This window comes from Ahaetulla prasina, chromosome 1 (assembly GCF_028640845.1).
Source record: "Ahaetulla prasina isolate Xishuangbanna chromosome 1, ASM2864084v1, whole genome shotgun sequence".
Lineage (NCBI taxonomy): Eukaryota > Metazoa > Chordata > Lepidosauria > Squamata > Colubridae > Ahaetulla > Ahaetulla prasina.
In genome coordinates, this window is record NC_080539.1 from 97,612,074 (window position 1) to 97,629,117 (window position 17,044).

The following is a 17,044-nucleotide window of genomic DNA, read 5'->3' on the forward strand; positions in this document are numbered from 1 at the left end:
CAAAAGGAAGTAAGGGGACAGCTGCAGAGCGTGGACAGGAAGTCGGCCATGCTGAGAAAGTTGCTGACATAGGAAAGGGGACAGATAGGAAGTCCTTCCCAGCCAAAACAATGGGTCACATGGTTTCTTTGGTACTTGTCCTTTTTAGTATTTGTTGCGCCTCCCAGAACCAATTAAAGACAAGTAACAAGGTACCACTGTATGAGGAAGAAAGAACAGCAATTGCAGCCATTTTGTTTCTGTGATAACCTGCAAAGGTGAAAGACTGAAGCCTGTTCCTTTGTTTGCGGACTTAAAGATAAATACCCATTACCTCATGGATGACAGATGAACAGGCGCTGATATAATGGTTAAAACAACCAGTGATTGTCCTGTTGCTGCTGAACTAATTGCAGTATGAATAAAAGAGACATGTCATCGGAACATTAAAATGGACCAGATAAAGGTGCAGAGAGGTTTTACAAAATTATGAAGCTCTTTAGCATCAAAAAATGATTTGAGGTCAATCCTGGTAGAGAAGTATGGAGATGGTTCTGAAGAAGAAATTAAACAGCCCTTAGTTCAACACCTGCTTACTTCTGGAAGGAAGGACGGAATGTCAAAGAAACTCAAGATTGTCCTCCCTTGATTCTCTTTTGTATAAGTAGGGGGAGACAGATTTTCTGACTTTCAAAATTCTGTTATTATAGGTAACTATAGGTAACTAAATGCCAAAGGCACACAGAACACTATTACCTTCTCACCAAAGATGGTCCCTATTTTTCTACTTGCATTTTTTACATGCTTTTGAACTGCTAGGTTGGCAGAAGCTGGGACAATTAATGGGAGCTCACCCCATTATGCGGCACTAGGGATTCGTACTGCTGAACTGCCGACCTTTCGATTGACAAGCTCAGCCACTGAGCCACCGTGTCCCTTCTGTTATTATACCGTGCATCAATAAAGTAGAATCCCAGTAGTCTTGCAAAGCCTATTTCCTAACATGACCTACTTCAAGGTGGTAATAATGTTTAAAAGAAATGCTCCAAGTTCTTTCAAGGTTTCCAAGCACCTGTGGTTGTGGAAAGCCCTGAGGGTACACTTGTTAAGGAAGATGGCTAAGAAACAACTCCCTGCTATCACAGTGGGGATGCTGGTGGACTGGATGGCAACAAAAGCACAATTGGCTTTATTGCCAGATGGATTTTCACAGGAGCTACCACCATGAATCTAGGGTCAATTTCCTTACTGTCTCCAATGGAAGAGAATGTAGTTATGTTTTTGTTTATGTTTTTGCAATCCTCAGATTCCAACGTCATATTAAGGGTAGCGCTGTCCGCCTTACCAATCACAAATGGAATGGAGCCAGAGGATTTGCCCAGCGTGCTGGGCAGTGCAACCTTCATGAATATCTGAACAAGAGACACTGTTTTGCAGCTGCTTGGCCAGGTGCAACTGAACCAGTCAAAACAATGAGTGGATGATGGAAGTTCTGTATTAGTCTATTAGGCAGATGATAGAAACTAATAAGGTCGGGTGTTGCCATTAGGCAGTCCAAGGTAATTGTTTTAATAAGAGGAGAGTCATTCTATCCCTCTTTCCCAGGGGTGTCAATATGGCCGGATGCGTCACGTGCTGGCCATACCCACGCCCGGTTTACCGAAGGGGAAAAAGTCACGATACATCATGTGATGACATCGTGACGACACAAGTTAGACACCCCTGCTCTTTCCCAACATTTCTCACTATAGGAAAACATCATTTTATAATATAATTAATATAATATAATATAATATAATATAATATAATATAATATAATATAATATAATATAATATAATATAATATAATATAATATAATATAATATAATATAATATAATATAATATAATATAATATAATATAATATAATATAATATAATATAATATAATATAACAACAGAGTTGGAAGGGACCTTGGAGGCCTTCTAGTCCAACCCCCTGCCCAGGCAGGAAACCCTACACCATCTCAGTCAGATGGTTATCCAACATTTTCTTAAAAATTTCCAGTGTTGGAGCATTCACAACTTCTGCAGGCAAGTCGTTCCACTTATTAATTGTTCTAACTGTCAGGAAATTTCTCCTTAGTTCTAAGTTGCTTCTTTCTTTGATCAGTTTCCACCCATTGCTTCTTGTTCTACCCTCAGGTGCTTTGGAGAACAGCCCAACTCCCTCTTATTTGTGGCAACCCCTGAGATATTGGAACACTGCTATCATGTCTCCCCTAGTCCTTCTTTTTATTAAACTAGACATACCCAGTTCCTGCAACCGTTCTTCATATGTTTTAGCCTCTAGTCCCCTAATCATCTTTGTTGCTCTTCTCTGCACTCTTTCTAGAGTCTCAACATCTTTTTTACATCGTGGCGACCAAATTTTGTATGCCATTTGGCCTGTTCCGCTCCTAAAATCAGCTTTGATATATTCTGGATGGCATTCTGTTATTAGCAGGCTTAAAACAATATCTAACTACTGGTCCAATTCCCTTTTGTAACTGGAGCAGGGCAACATGGATTTGCTTCAGGCTGCAAAATAAAGCTAATTCCTGAAATTCACACACAAGTGTCAGAATGCATATAAAAGCAGCAGCAAGAAAGCTATTGGCATCACCTGTGTATCATGTCATCTTAGTGGCAGTATCAAAATAATATTATTAAAAATTTTAATAGTAACCCCGCACATCCCAGGCTGGGAGTCAAATGCAGTTGGACATAAGCTGATATCCCCCAGAGTTAAGTAACCACATTTCTGCTAAGTTTAAAAAAGATCTAATGACATTTACATTGAGAGTCCCTAGAGACAAAGACAGACTAGACAGAATATATAAATTTTCTTTCCAAAGATGACAGGCTAGATTCAGACAGGAAATTAAACAAATATGCAAGCTGTTTAAGGAAGGACTGTTTTCCTAGTGCTGCTGTCTTGCAAAATGCCATTTGGATGCTGTGAAACGAGAGCGGCAATATCCATTCTGTTTTATGTTATGCCTCATTCAGCGTGAGGCCTACAACATTATTTTTCTCTATTTGCTAGACCTTTTATTGCTTAGACAGGAAAGTTGAAGGGGAGAGTAAAACATTTTCTACTACCTCATGTTTCAGTTAGCAATTGCATTAAAAACTACTCTATATCTAATACTTATATAAAAGTATATTTATTTAATGGTCCTTAAAGCTAATCTGAATGTATGTCTAGTCTATTATATATTGGCAGATACTTTGTTTTATTAACAGCAGCACAGAACACTACAGATTACTGTTGTCCAGTTGAATATCCTATCTCAGGTAGTTTATGATGTTGAAATAATATATGTTTTATGTATGTTAATATTGTATGTGTATATATTTCATATATCCCATTATACTTACACACACACACATATTCTCTTTATATATATTCTTTCACAAATGTAGGCAAATATTTTTTCATACTCTGACTTCCATGTCTATAAATGTGGGTCTATACTTGTTAGACTTTCTTCAAAGTGTGAGAAAAAAACATTTTCTGAAATGTAATTTCATCTTATGAAAATTTCTGCTAAGGTACCTCCAGTCTCTGCTGTATGATCAACGTTCCTTGAGCTGTTGAAAACTAAAAAAAAGGTACAATTTGGGAGTCACTCTCCCAAATATCATAGATACCCCAGGCTGTGACAGGACTGCCTCTTCTATTTATGTTACTTTTTAAAAGTAAAACTGCAGAAACAGAAGAGGCAAGATTAAATTACCAATAGGCAAAAAGAAGAGATCACAATACAAAAACTTGATTCAAATTTTTTGCTGAGAACATAATTGCAGGGATATCCTTTTTGCTTAACGCTATCTATTCCCTGCAGGAGCTTCTATGGACAAGCTAAAGAAAGAGTGAATGAGATCAAAGCTTCTTTGCATTTTAAAGCAAGAAAATTAATTTCTTTAAGCAGCCTCCAGTTTGCTTATTGTATTTAGCAAGAACATTCTTTCAACTTGCTCATTACTTTTAATAACAAAATGGCTAAAATTGCTAAAAAGCCAAAACTCTTGCAATTCTGACTCACTTTTATTTGTTTATTTATTATGCATATCTAGAGATGACTGTTACAATCTCTCTCTCCAAATACGATGCTCAGTCAGCATAAGACGACAAAACAGTCTTTGTCTTCTTCCAGTGTTGGTAATATTGGATAGACCCTTCATGAACCCTTCCTGTCCGAATTGGCTACAACTTACCTTGTAGTAAGTACCATATTTTTTGCACTATAAGAAGCACTCCCCCCCAAAAATGTAGGTGGAAATGTCTGTGCATCTTATAGACCGAATATTGCGGTGGGGGGGAGAAGTGTTGGTGCAGTGGCAGTGTTTGCAACCGCCACCTGTCACCACCTCCGTCACCTGTCACTGCTGCCACTGTTTGCCACCGACGGGGAACGCCGGAGCCTTCACTGCCGAGCAGCTGATCAGTGATTGGATCAGCCTCCCGTAATACCTCTGATCAGCGATTCTAGGCGGGGATTGCCACCACCACCACCAAATGGCAGTCGGCGGCAGCGAACTCTAGTGAACGGCAGTGAACGGCGGCCTAGAACAGCTGATTGGCAGTATTCCGGGAGGCCGATCCAACCGCCAATCAGCTGCTCGGCAGTGAAGGCTCCAGAGTTCCCCAAGGCAGCAGCAGCTCAGCTCAGTTGACCAGTGGTGGCCGCAATGGAATGGATTCCTGACGAGCCACATGCTGGGGCTGCAATAACGTGCTGAAGCTGACCAGGCTGTTTGCTGCAAGGACACTAGCCAGATTAATACGAGATGGATGCTGGGAGGCAGAGGCAGGTTTTTTTCCTTGTTTTCCTTCTCTAAAGCTAATGTGCGTCTTACGGTCCAGTGCGTCTTATAGTGCAAAAAATACAGTAAGTTTGACTAAAACATTGAATAACGTTGAATCAAAGCAATAATGGCAAACCTCCTCCATATTCGTACTAAGTGAAGTACATGGTCATATACATGGTATCAACAAAATCAAGGTCAACCTGAAAGAGATTTTCTTTAAGTGTCAAAGAAGTAAAGATGCTTTGGTAAATGTATTTATCAAACTCTACCTTCAGTGCAGGATTGTAAGCCTATTGTGTGTTTTGAGAAAACTATCCAACATTTCTGTATTTCTAATGGTTAAACGTATTATTTATATTCTCCATGATAACCAGCTTAAATTTAAAACTAATAGACAGTTTGTTGTTCTTCTGTTGTAATTGGTTTTCTTCCTTTAGACTATTCCTATGGCTTCTTATGTTTTATCCACCTTAATCAAGGTTTCTGAGACTAGTATGATATGTTATGTTATGATATGTTAGGAGGTTCATATTCAGCTGCACTTCAACATTCCTTCTTTTTTTGTTTCTTTAAGAATTAATTTTTTTATACGGTTAAGCCTGACCATATTTTTCTAGTTTAGCATTTTCCAATGGTTCACACAGCAGTGTATTAAATTGCCATAGGGACATTAAATATAGCAGTCATGATCAACCTGAAAGAAGCAAACTAAATCGGAAACAGATTTCTGAATCAGATAATTGAGCAACTCTTTGATAAATGTGACATCTGATTGCACCAAATACTGTGTTTATTTCTGAGTTGCAAAGTAGGGTAAGTAAGGCAACAGATAATGTTTTAAATTATCCCTGAACTACTCATTTAAGAACTCGAAACAGTTGCCTTCTCTCCTGGCATTAATTTAAAAACACCTCAAACCATTTCTGAAGAAGGGAGCAGGCTAGGGTAGAAATATGGAACCATAAAGAATAGTCTCTGTTGCATTTTACATTTAAGCACATTCCATGCATTTCTGTTTTGGGGATAATGGCTGGAGAGAGAGAGAAGCTGGCCGAAAGGGCATTTAGTTATGCTGGCTCAAAGGAGCCTATTCATTTCCTTGGAATGGCTTTTCAATCAGAGGTTTATTAATCCTAACAACAACCAATCTGTAAATGAATAGTTCAGAAGTCAGCTTCCATGATTTCTGTAGTCTCCGAGGAATCTGTTGGGAGGCTAATGGTTCAGAAAACAATAGGATTCAAAGAGTTCAACGGATCTGCCATTCTCCATTCAAATATTGCAGTGGGTATATTCATAACTTACAATGCTAAATTTCCAGGTAAAATGATTCACACACTCAATTTTCAGAAAGAGCTAATTTTCCAGGTGCAATGATTCACACACCTGACTTTCACAAAGAGCAGAAATATATAACGTTCAGCTTATTAGGATCAACACAATTGCTTTTCCCTATAGCGATTGTTAATGTTCAGTATTTAATTTGTAAAAAAAATGGTAAACTTTAATCCAGTTTGTCCACAGGACAGTGTGGACAAGAAGATCTACCAACAAGATGGTAGATGGATGAATTACCGTGATGCCTGAAGCAGTAGGCATGAGTTTAAATGGACTCCAGAGGATGGTAGAGGACAGGAAGGCCTGGAGGAATGTTGTCCATGGGGTCGCGATGGGTCGGACACGACTTCACAACTAACAACCACAAAAAGCTCTTCCCCTTTTCACATGCATGTGATATTGTCACATGTACACAACAGGCAGGGTTTTAAATCATCTTGACAATGTTGACTCCCCCTCAGTCACCACTGGCTTTAATAAAAGTCTTCTGCTAGATGAAACAAAATCTTTAGCTTCTAACTGGAAACAGACTGGATACAAAATTATTCTAGTGATTATGGCTTGTACCCTATGTCTTTTTCTATGGTTTGGCACTAAAAAAGTGAACAGAAAGAAAATGTGCATAGAAACAGGCTAGAAAGCAGCAGACCATGAGTTCTAGTCTCACCTTAGCCATGAAAGCCAGCTGGCAACTTTGGGACACTGACTGTCTCTCAGCCAGTGGTGAAATCCAAATTTTTTTACTACCGGTTCTGTGGGCGTGGCTTGATGGGCATGGTGTGGCTTGGTGAGCATGGCAGGGGAAGGATACTGCAAAATCCCCATTCCCTCCCCACTCCTGGGAGAAGGATTGTAAAATCTCCATTCCCACCTCGCTCTGGGGACACCCATAGGTGGTTATTTGCCAGTTCTCCAAACTACTCAAAATTTCCGCTACCAGTTCTCCAAACTGCTCAAAATTTCCACTACCGGTTTTCCAGAACCTGTCAGGACCTACTGGATTTCACCCCTGCTCTCAGCCTAATTCACTTTATAGGGTTGTTGTGGGGGAAATAGGTGGAGGAAGGTGTGTTGGATATCATTGCTGCTTTGAGTTATTTGTAAAAATAATAGAAGCTGGATACAAATAAATAAAATAATCATGACACATTTCTGCATTAGAGTTGCAATGCCACCGATATTACTCCTGTCTCATGTTTGCTTATATTATGGATGTAAAAATCAATAAAATGAAGCATCCATCAATGGAAAATAAACTCTGAATCGTGGCAATGTCTTTAAAAACGTAATGATACATTTTTTTTAAATTTGCATTTATATCCCACTCTTCTCTGAAGACTCAGGGCGGCTTACACTATGTTAGCAATAGTCTTCATTCTATTTGTATATTTATATACAAAGTCAACTTATTGCCCCCAACAATCTGGGTCCTCATTTTACCTACCTTATAAAGGATGGAAGGCTGAGTCAACCTTGGGCCTGGTGGGGCTTGAACCTGCAGTAATTGCAAGCAGCTGCTGTTAATAACAGACTGTCTTAGCAGTCTGAGCCACTCAAGGACCCTAATTGTCTCACTAATTATTCTTCCCTTACTTAAATAGAAAGATGTCTTGTCCTAATTTACTTTAGCAAAGAGTGTTTTGGAAATAATTATCATGTGCCTTTACAAAAATCTGATTTGCAGGGGCTAAACATTTACATGCCAGTGTTTACTTGTCAGTGTTGCCTTTCTTACGGTATCTAGAACACTTTGTACTCATAGACAAATGAGGCTATTAATGTCTTAAGAAACATTATTTCCAAAACAAAACCAGTTTAGCCCCCAGCAGGCCCAAAGAGCTAAGCAAGTAATCCTTCCATTAATTTGTCTCTTTGGTTTGATTTCCAGGAAATAGTGCACATTCCATATAGCAGACCAGGTTTGGAAACTTCATCTAGGCCAAATGTCCCATTGTTCAGTTTGGAATTGTTCATTCATTTGTGTGTCTCAGCTACATTAATGCAAGATTTGAAAAAGAATCTGGAATGCCTGTTCTAGAAATGGTAGTACTAGTTCATCTTTGCTGACTGACTGATTGTCTGAGTCAGTCTAGCTCTCTCTCACGGGATACAGTTTTCATCCCTGTGAACTTCCACTGCTGACTGAGAAAGCTGGATCTCTCTGAATGCACAAAGTGCCTTGGTAAGCAACATTGGGGGTCATCTTGCTCATAACTTTCTTTTAGATCATCATGCTTTCACTGAAGTGATACTGCATATTTTGTGTCACTCTTGTCAGGTTTAGAAAGCAGCTAGAGAACTCTACCTAGTAACTGATGTGAGAGCCATTTTGGTGGAGTCATTAAAGGCAGTGCGTTAGGAACTTGGAGATCATAAGTTCTAATCCAATTTCAGGCATAAACCCAACTGGGTCTTTCTGTCCCTCTCTCTCAGTTCTAGGAAGCAGGCAATGGCAAACCACTTATTTATTTGTATTATCCTGCCTGTATTATTGTTTTACAAATAAAGTACAAATATATAATAGACCTTCCTCCTATTTTTTCCAGAATAAGCACCCGGTGAGGTGGGTTGGACTCAGAGAAAGTGACTGACTAAAGTCACCCAGCTGTTTTAATGCCCTAAGGTGGGAATAGAACTTACAGCCTTCTAGTTTTTAACCTGGTGCTTTTTATTTATTTATTTATTTATTTTTATTTATTTATAATTTAATTTCTATACCGCCCTTCTCCCAAAGGACTCAGGGCGGTTTACAGCCATATTAAAATACAGAGAATAAATAACAAATTTAAAAAGAATTTAAAAACAAATATTTAGCAGGCCAATCGACTAAAACGGTCTTAGACCGACATAAAACCCCTTAAAATTACAATTAAAATAGACTTAAAATACACTTAGGCTAGTCCCGCCCGATGAAATAATAAAGTCTTCAGTTCCTGCTGGAAGGTCCGGAGGTCGGGGAGTTGGCGTAAACCCGGAGGCAACTCATTCCAAATGGCTGGTGCTGCCACAGAGAAGGCTCTCCCCCTTTAACCTCTAGACCCACGATGGCAAACTTATAGCATACTTGCCACAGGTGGCACACAGCACCCTTTCTGTGGGCACATGAGCCATCAGCCCTGTTCAGCTCGGCCGCGCATATGCGTGTACCTCCTGCCAGCCAGCTGGTCTTCAGGTGTCTGCTGCGAATGTGCGGGTGATGGGGTGTGTGAAGGGGGCCCATGCGTGCATGTGGGGAGCAGGGGCACGTGCAGGGAGCATGCACATGCACAGGGGGCAAGGGGCAAGGGGCATGCACGGGAACTATGCGCTCAATCCATTTTGGGGGTTTGGGTACGTGCATATTCGCGCGCACACAGGCACACTTTAGCCACTTGGTCCGGAAAAGGTTAGCTATCACTGCTTTAGACCAAACTAACTCTCACTTCTGAAAATCTTCCCAAGATGAGTCTCCAGGAGTCAACACCGATTCAGAGGTTTGCACGTGCCTACATACAGATATCTTCAAAGTAGTTCTCTTTAACCTGGTTTCCTCAAGATGAGTAGAATTCACAAGATTCTCAATGCCTATTTATTTATATATGACTTACTCTGAAAGTGAGTCCTAGTTTGATTTTTACACGTGAGCCAGTAGTGGGCTTCAAATCCTGGTGCTACCAGTTCGCTATTGGGAGCGTGTGGGTGCTGCGCATGCACAAAAGGTTCTGCACATGCGCAGAGCATTTTTGATAACGTCTGGGCAAGTGGGTGGAGTCTCCTGCTGCTGCTGCTATTAGTTCGCCCAAACTGGGGTGAACCGGTAGCAACCCTCCACTGACGTGCACCCAATGTAAGCCCTACCCCAAAAATAAGCCCTAATTAAGACCCCACCCACTCTAGGGTGCACTGTTAAAATTAAGCTAAGATGGGGATGGTGGGGTGGAGCTGCCCTACTACTTACCTTCGGACAGTTGCAGCCAGGCCTCACACACCCCAACACCTGCCTTGCCAGCCTATTTCTTCTGCAGCCGGCAAGGCTTTCCTGAAGGCTTCTGTAGCCAATAACAGCTCTGGATCAATCCGGAGCTCTTTTATCCCTGCAGAGGCCTTCAGGAAAGTCTTGCTGGCCTTGCTAGCCAAATAAATTCTTGAAGGCATCTGACAGCGAAAAGGAGACCGGGGGCAATGCGTGCAAGTGAGGTGAGTCAGTGGATGACATCCCCCCCCGAAAATAAAACCTGGTGCCTTTTTTGGTGGCAAAACAAAATATAAGACACGGTCTTACGTTCGGGGAAACACGGTAGTAGTAATAGAAAAGATAGTGCCCAGCATCTGTGGAACTGAAACAGGATAAAGACATTACAGAGAAGAAAATACCGGTAGAAAGGGTTATAATGACTGAAAGAGACCGCCAGATATTCCTTAGGTATTCTAACAGCAAACTGGGGAAAATGGGATGATATTTAACTATACAGGCAGTTTTTGTTTAGCACCCACAATTGGGGCCAGTAATTATTAATTACACGAACAGGTGACTTAGCAAAACCATAACTGGGTTTATAATCTTGCTTCAGCTTTACAGAGCTTTACAGACCAGACCACATCATAAATGTGAGGCCTGGATGCAAGCTTACCTTTTGAATCGCTGTCATAACTGTGAACAATCACTAAACAAGCCAATCGCTAATTCAGGACTACTTGCATGAAGAAGCAGGCTTCTCACCAAAAATCTTTTAACGGTGCTTTTGCTGCGATGACAGCTGAATTGGAAATGGCATCAGAGGAGCTGGTGATGGCAGTTCTTCCCTCACTGGCTGCCTCTTTGCCGCCAACCTGCTTTTTAGCTACAGTTCCAATTGGTGACCCATGCTGTATACCAGACAAGAAAGCAGGAAAGAGATGCAGAAGACAGAGGCTGCTTGCTGCCATCTAGTGTTCATCTGGAGAACTGTAGCCCAGATATTGTAGAGCCACCCGAAGCCATCACTTTTGTTAAAGTGGGCGGCGGGGGGGGGGGAGGTTGTCCAGTAGGTTCTCAAGCTGATTTCTCCCCATCTTCAAAATATTTGTGCTGTTGGAAACTTCTGTAGCTCTTCCTGCACACCGAGCAGAGTCAAGGGAGAAAGTTGGTCATTCTAGTCCACTGGTGGCAGACTCTTTTTGAGCTTTACAGCTCTCAACTCAGACCTTGGACTGTGTTGCGAACTGCACTGGAAACCCCTGCAGCTGGAAGAAAGGCAGTATTGTGTGCTCTGTTGTCCTAGCTGCAATGCAAACTCTAGTAACAGCAAGTGGGGAAGGCTGACGATTGAAAATAGCCCCTGGCCTTCCTAGGGGATCTGGTTTGGCAAACAGATGTGTAATACTGGAAGGGACTGTGAAAAAGGGCCACAGTCTCAAAAAATGCATTGCAGCATCTTTCTGCCCTAAGGCTCTTTAAAGAAAACAAAGAAACAAACAATGCATTCTAATGACTTTAATTCTGCTTAATGAAATTCTTTCGGTCTACTGCACTCTGGCAAATCCCACACTGGCTGAGAGTTGAATGAAGGGCAATAACCCTGGAAGGCAGTAGCGCAAGGAAGACTGATGTGGATCGTCCAGAAATCCTTCTTTTGAAGTTCCTTTTAAAGACGGTCTCTGCTGTGGGTGTGCAGAGTAATTGCTATTATTTCCAGAGTCACTGTGAAGAGGCCTTGCCATTAAAACATTTAAAAAAATATTAAACTGACTCAGCCAACAGTCTGAACTCCACTATGGAAAAGGTTTTTCACATTCTTTTCTAATTTCCCAAACTTTATATATTTTTTTAAAAATAAACTGCGGTGTAGCATTACAAACATGTTCATCAAGACACTTTTTCCATTCTTGTCCCTTCCAGTAAAATATATTGTTCCTGTGATTTCTTCAGCAACAATTAATCCTTACTGCTTTGTTTCTCTTTCTTAGCACTTCCCTAGCTTCAAACTCTTTTCTTTAAAAAAAAAAAACACTTACAAACACCCTCTACTTTCTTCACTGAAAAGGATCCACTAATATGCTAACCGATTCTCCATTCTTACAATGTTTCTTGCACTGCGTTGCGTAAAACAAGATTCACAATTCTTTCTTTCCAACACTCCTTTTTAATAGAGGGGGTTAAATATTTCTCTCCTTCTGACTCAGTCTCATGTGACCCTGCAAATAACTATCTCAGGCACATTAAAACTGCGTTTAGTGCCTTTTGGACACTTCCATTGAATAACCCCCAGTTTTACAGCATCGGTGGATCCTTCAGAAAGATGCATTTGTCTACTTTTCCTCTGTAGCATCTAAGAGAAAAATGTGCAGCTTTGATGAGTGGCTTCCGGAGCCACTGTAGTTCTTTCATGCAGCTGATTCAGAATGAAGTAACATTGGATACCTCAGATTTCAAAATAAAAAGGTGGTTAAGTTATTACTTAACTTAATAGTTTAATAGCTAAAAGGCATTGGTAGGAGGAGGACGCCCCAGTTGATTTTTTGCCCAGCCGTCACTTAGGATACACAATGTGCTTTTGTATCTTTTGGGAGACATTTATTATTCAATTTTTAGTTTGTAAGGCTCCATGGCATAGGGTCAGGCTATTTACGGGACCGCCTACTGCCACCGACTGCCTCCCACCAACCCGTGCGTTCTCACAGAAAGGGACTCCTTAGGGTGCCGTCCGCCAGGCAATGTTGGCTGGCGACCCCCAGGGGAAGGGCCTTCTCTGTGGGGGCTCCCACCCTCTGGAATGAACTTCCCCCAGGACTCCGCCAACTTCCTGACCTTCAAACCTTTCGCCGCGAGCTTAAGACATATCTTTTTATTTGCGCAGGACTGGCATAGGATTTTAGTTTTTAAATTGGGGTTTTATTGTTTTAATGATATTTTAATTTGGGCCAATTTAATAAGTTAACGGAACTACATCCTCAACGGAACTACATCCACATGGAGGGAAGTATGCAGTGGAGTACCCCAAGGCTCTGTTTTAGGCCCAGTACTCTTCAACATCTTCATCAATGACTTGGATGAGGGGATAGATGGGGAACTCATCAAATTTGCAGATGACACCAAGCTGGCAGGAATAGCCAACACTCCAGAAGATAGGCTCAAGTTACAGAAAGATCTTGACAGACTTGAACATTGGGCGCTATCTAACAAAATGAAATTCAACAGTGAAAAAAGTAAGGTTCTACATTTAGGCCAAAAAAACAAAATGCACCAGTACCGTATATGTGGTACCTTGCTCAATAGTAGTACCTGTGAGAGGGATCTTGGACTCCTAGTGGATAACCATTTAGATATGAGCCAGCAGTGTGCAGCAGCTGTTAAAAAAGCCAACACAGTTCTGGGCTGCATAAAAGAGGGATAGAATCAAGATCACGTGAAATGTTAATATCACTTTATAATGCCTTGGTAAGGCCACACTTGGAATATTGCATCCAGTTTTGGTCGCCACGATGTAAAAAAGATGTTGAGACTCTAGAAAGAGTGCAGAGAAGAGCAACAAAGATGATTAGGGGACTGGAGGATAAAACATATGAAGAACGGTTGCAGGAACTGGGTATGTCTAGTTTAACAAAAAGAAGGACTAGGGGAGACATGATAGCTGTGTTCCAATATCTCAGGGGCTGCCACAAAGAAGAGGGAGTCGGGCTGTTCACCAAAGCACCTGAGGGTAGAACAAGAAGCAATGGGTGGAAACTGATCAAAGAAAGAAGCAACTTAGAACTAAGGAGAAATTTCCTGACAGTTAGAACAATTAATAAGTGGAACGACTTGCCTTCAGAAGTTGTGAATGCTCCAACACTGGAAATTTTTAAGAAAATGTTGGATAACCATCTGACTGAGATGGTGTAGGGTTTCCTGCCTGGGCAGGGGGTTGGACTAGAAGGCCTCCAAGGTCCCTTCCAACTCTGATGTTATGTTATGTTATGTTATGTTAAGTTTCTTAAATATGATTTTTATCTTGTATTTATTCTTGTTCTATTTTACCTGGCTGTAAACCGCCCTGAGTCCTTCGGGAGAAGGGCGGTATAAAAATACAATTAAATAAATAAATAAAAATAAATAAATAAGGATACTTTTTATGGAAAGAAATTTCCTGGCCTGGTTCACTTTTGCAACAGCCTCATCCGGTGCTGGACTGGGGCTGTCAGGCTAAAATATGACCATGCAGGCCTTGAATGATTAAAGGCTACCCTCACTAGAACAGGGCTAGAGAGCCATGCCTGACGCAGTGGCCGGAAAGCTCTTAAGATCATAATGAAATGCCTCCTTTTCCTATAATCATATTCACAATCTGAGAAAGAACTTTGCTATCACTCATCAGCTGAGGAATGGATCAGAGAAATGCATGTTCTGTTCTGTGAATCATTGAGGAGAAATGAGACAGATGTTGAATACCACAACTGTACATTGCCTTTTATCTTCACTGAAGCTAATCCAGCTGTTTGATCTTATTTTGTTACCAGCCAGCCGATCCAGAAGAAATGCAACTCTCATCCTTTGCAGACAAAGGTCTTGCTTTCTTCAATTCCTCGTCTGGGAAAGGGAATAATTGTTGACAAAAGAATAGTAGAATGATTTCAAATGTTCTAGCAAATTATCAGAAATATAAATGAGCTTTTATCTAGAGTCTAGGTTTAGGGTATTATTTATGAGCTTTTTTGACAATCAAGAGGTGAAATGCATTTGTAATCTTACATATTCTGTCATTCCTTTTATTTACTCGTAAATCCACAACTTTTTCTTTTTAACTTTTATGTAATTTAGTTTGGGTAAAATTAGAAATATTTATGAAATCCAGAACGAATCTAATAAAAAATGGTTTAATAAATGAGATAGTGTAAAAAAAGAAATCCCTCTTTCAAAGGTATGTTGATTCTTCCCTAGAATTCCACTGATTATAGCAAGTTAACTGTTAAAGCTACTATGCATAGCATAGAAGATCAACAATGGCTTTACATGTTATATGGAGTGGATTATTACATGTCTCCTTTGTGTTTTCAGCATCCAAGAATTTTGAAGCACCAATAGGGATTGTCACATAAGAGAAATTTATTTATTTTATGTATATGTGTACATAGGAAGGCTTGTATAGAAAGGAATTGTTCTCCTCATCACCAATGGAAATCAAAACAAAATTGTTGGTTCAACACCATGCAATTTCCAAAGTGCAACATTTGTAGAAATGAATTTATGTCAAGCTTTATCACTTCTACTAAATCTTTATTTGCTCTTTTGATTTGTGCTAAATGTTGATTTCAGGAAATAATCTTTGACATCATTGGAAAATTTTAATTCAGAAACCTTGTTATTTTTTAAAAAAATTGCAGTAATTCAGATTAGTTCTTAACAGGTAGCAGCCCTGGCTGGTAACTAAGCCAGGGTTGAGCCATTGGATGGTTAGTACCTTAAACTAATTGGGAAGTCTAAAAATAGCTGGGAGAAAAAAAATAAACAATAGCAACTCACTCTTGTATTATTGCCAAGTAAACTTCACCCAATCCCCCTTAGAGGCTATAGAAAGAATGGGCTAGAATAGAGGTATTAAAATATCAATCTAACAACCCAGTCAGTATGAGTCACATTCTAAAGGATTCAATAAGGTACTAATTAGTAAGAAGTGATTTCAGATTTTGGCAACATGTTTTCAATTATTTGGTAACTAGGGCTCCCTCTTGTGTCAAGATTTTCCATTTGCTATTTTTGGTATTGTTATGTCTATAAAGGTTCATACAAATGGTTTCTCCTCCTGTGCTAATTATATTAACAAATGGATAAATTATATGGACATTACTGCACTAATCAGAAAAATAGCTGCTTCCTGGTGAGGAGGACAATATGTGTAGTATGTCTAATTTTTTTAAAAAATGTCAGAGGCAGAAAGTGACTATGATGCCACTGTCAAACCCCGGTTTCCCCCCTCAGGGTTTGTCTTACTGGGGGAGGGAAGCTCCTGGTGTTGGGAGGGTTAATTCAAACAACCTTCTCCCAGGGTTTCCAGTGAAGATGGCTGCTCAGACCTGAACCAGAAGACAAAGGAAATGATCTTGGGGCGGACAGGGCATATTCACCTGCATTTTCCTTTCCTAGGTTTTAGGAAAGCCAACAGTCACAGGGCTTGACCTCTGGATCAACATTCCCCTCCCAAGATCTGTTTGTCCCCCATCCCAATAATATTCTAAAACAGCGGTCACCAACTGGTGGTCCATGAGAAAATTTTGGTGGTCTGCAAAAAAATTATTTGCATTTTTTATATTGCACTAAATCGGGGGTCCTCAAACTACGGCCCCTGGGACAGATACATGCAATGAACATTTGTGTTGCTGCGGAGAGTCTCCCCCTTTGGGGTCTTTTTCTGTGGGCCAGAGGCAGGCAGAAATTCCAACTTGGGGTCTGCTTCAGCCTCCTGGTGAGGGGCTTTGGGCGAAGGCTGGAGGGAAACACTGCTGGAGGTGAAGAGCCGGGGGATCTTGTTCTAGGGCGACTGCATCATGGCCTGGAACTGGCTGACCATCTCAGCCCGCTGAGCCTCCAGGCACCGGTACCTGGCCTTGCACTCCCGCAGGTCTTCCCTCTGCTTGGAAAGCCTATGTTCCTAGTCCTCAGTGAGGTGCTTCTGCTGAGCCTCCTTCTCAGTCAGATTTGAACTGAGCTGTTTTGCCAACTCTTTCTCCTGGTTGCTTAGCTCCAACAACTGCTTCCTATTAGGGCCCTAAGGAGCCTGGGTGGGGAGGCAAGTAGAGGCCAGTGAGACACCCCTCAATGTAAGTGACATGGAGTTGACCACGCCTACCCAGCCACATGACCACCTAGCCACACCTACCCAGCTGGTCCTTAGGCAAATCATATTAGTGGTCCAAGAGATTTAAAATTATGAATTTAGTGGTCTCTGAGATCCGAAAGG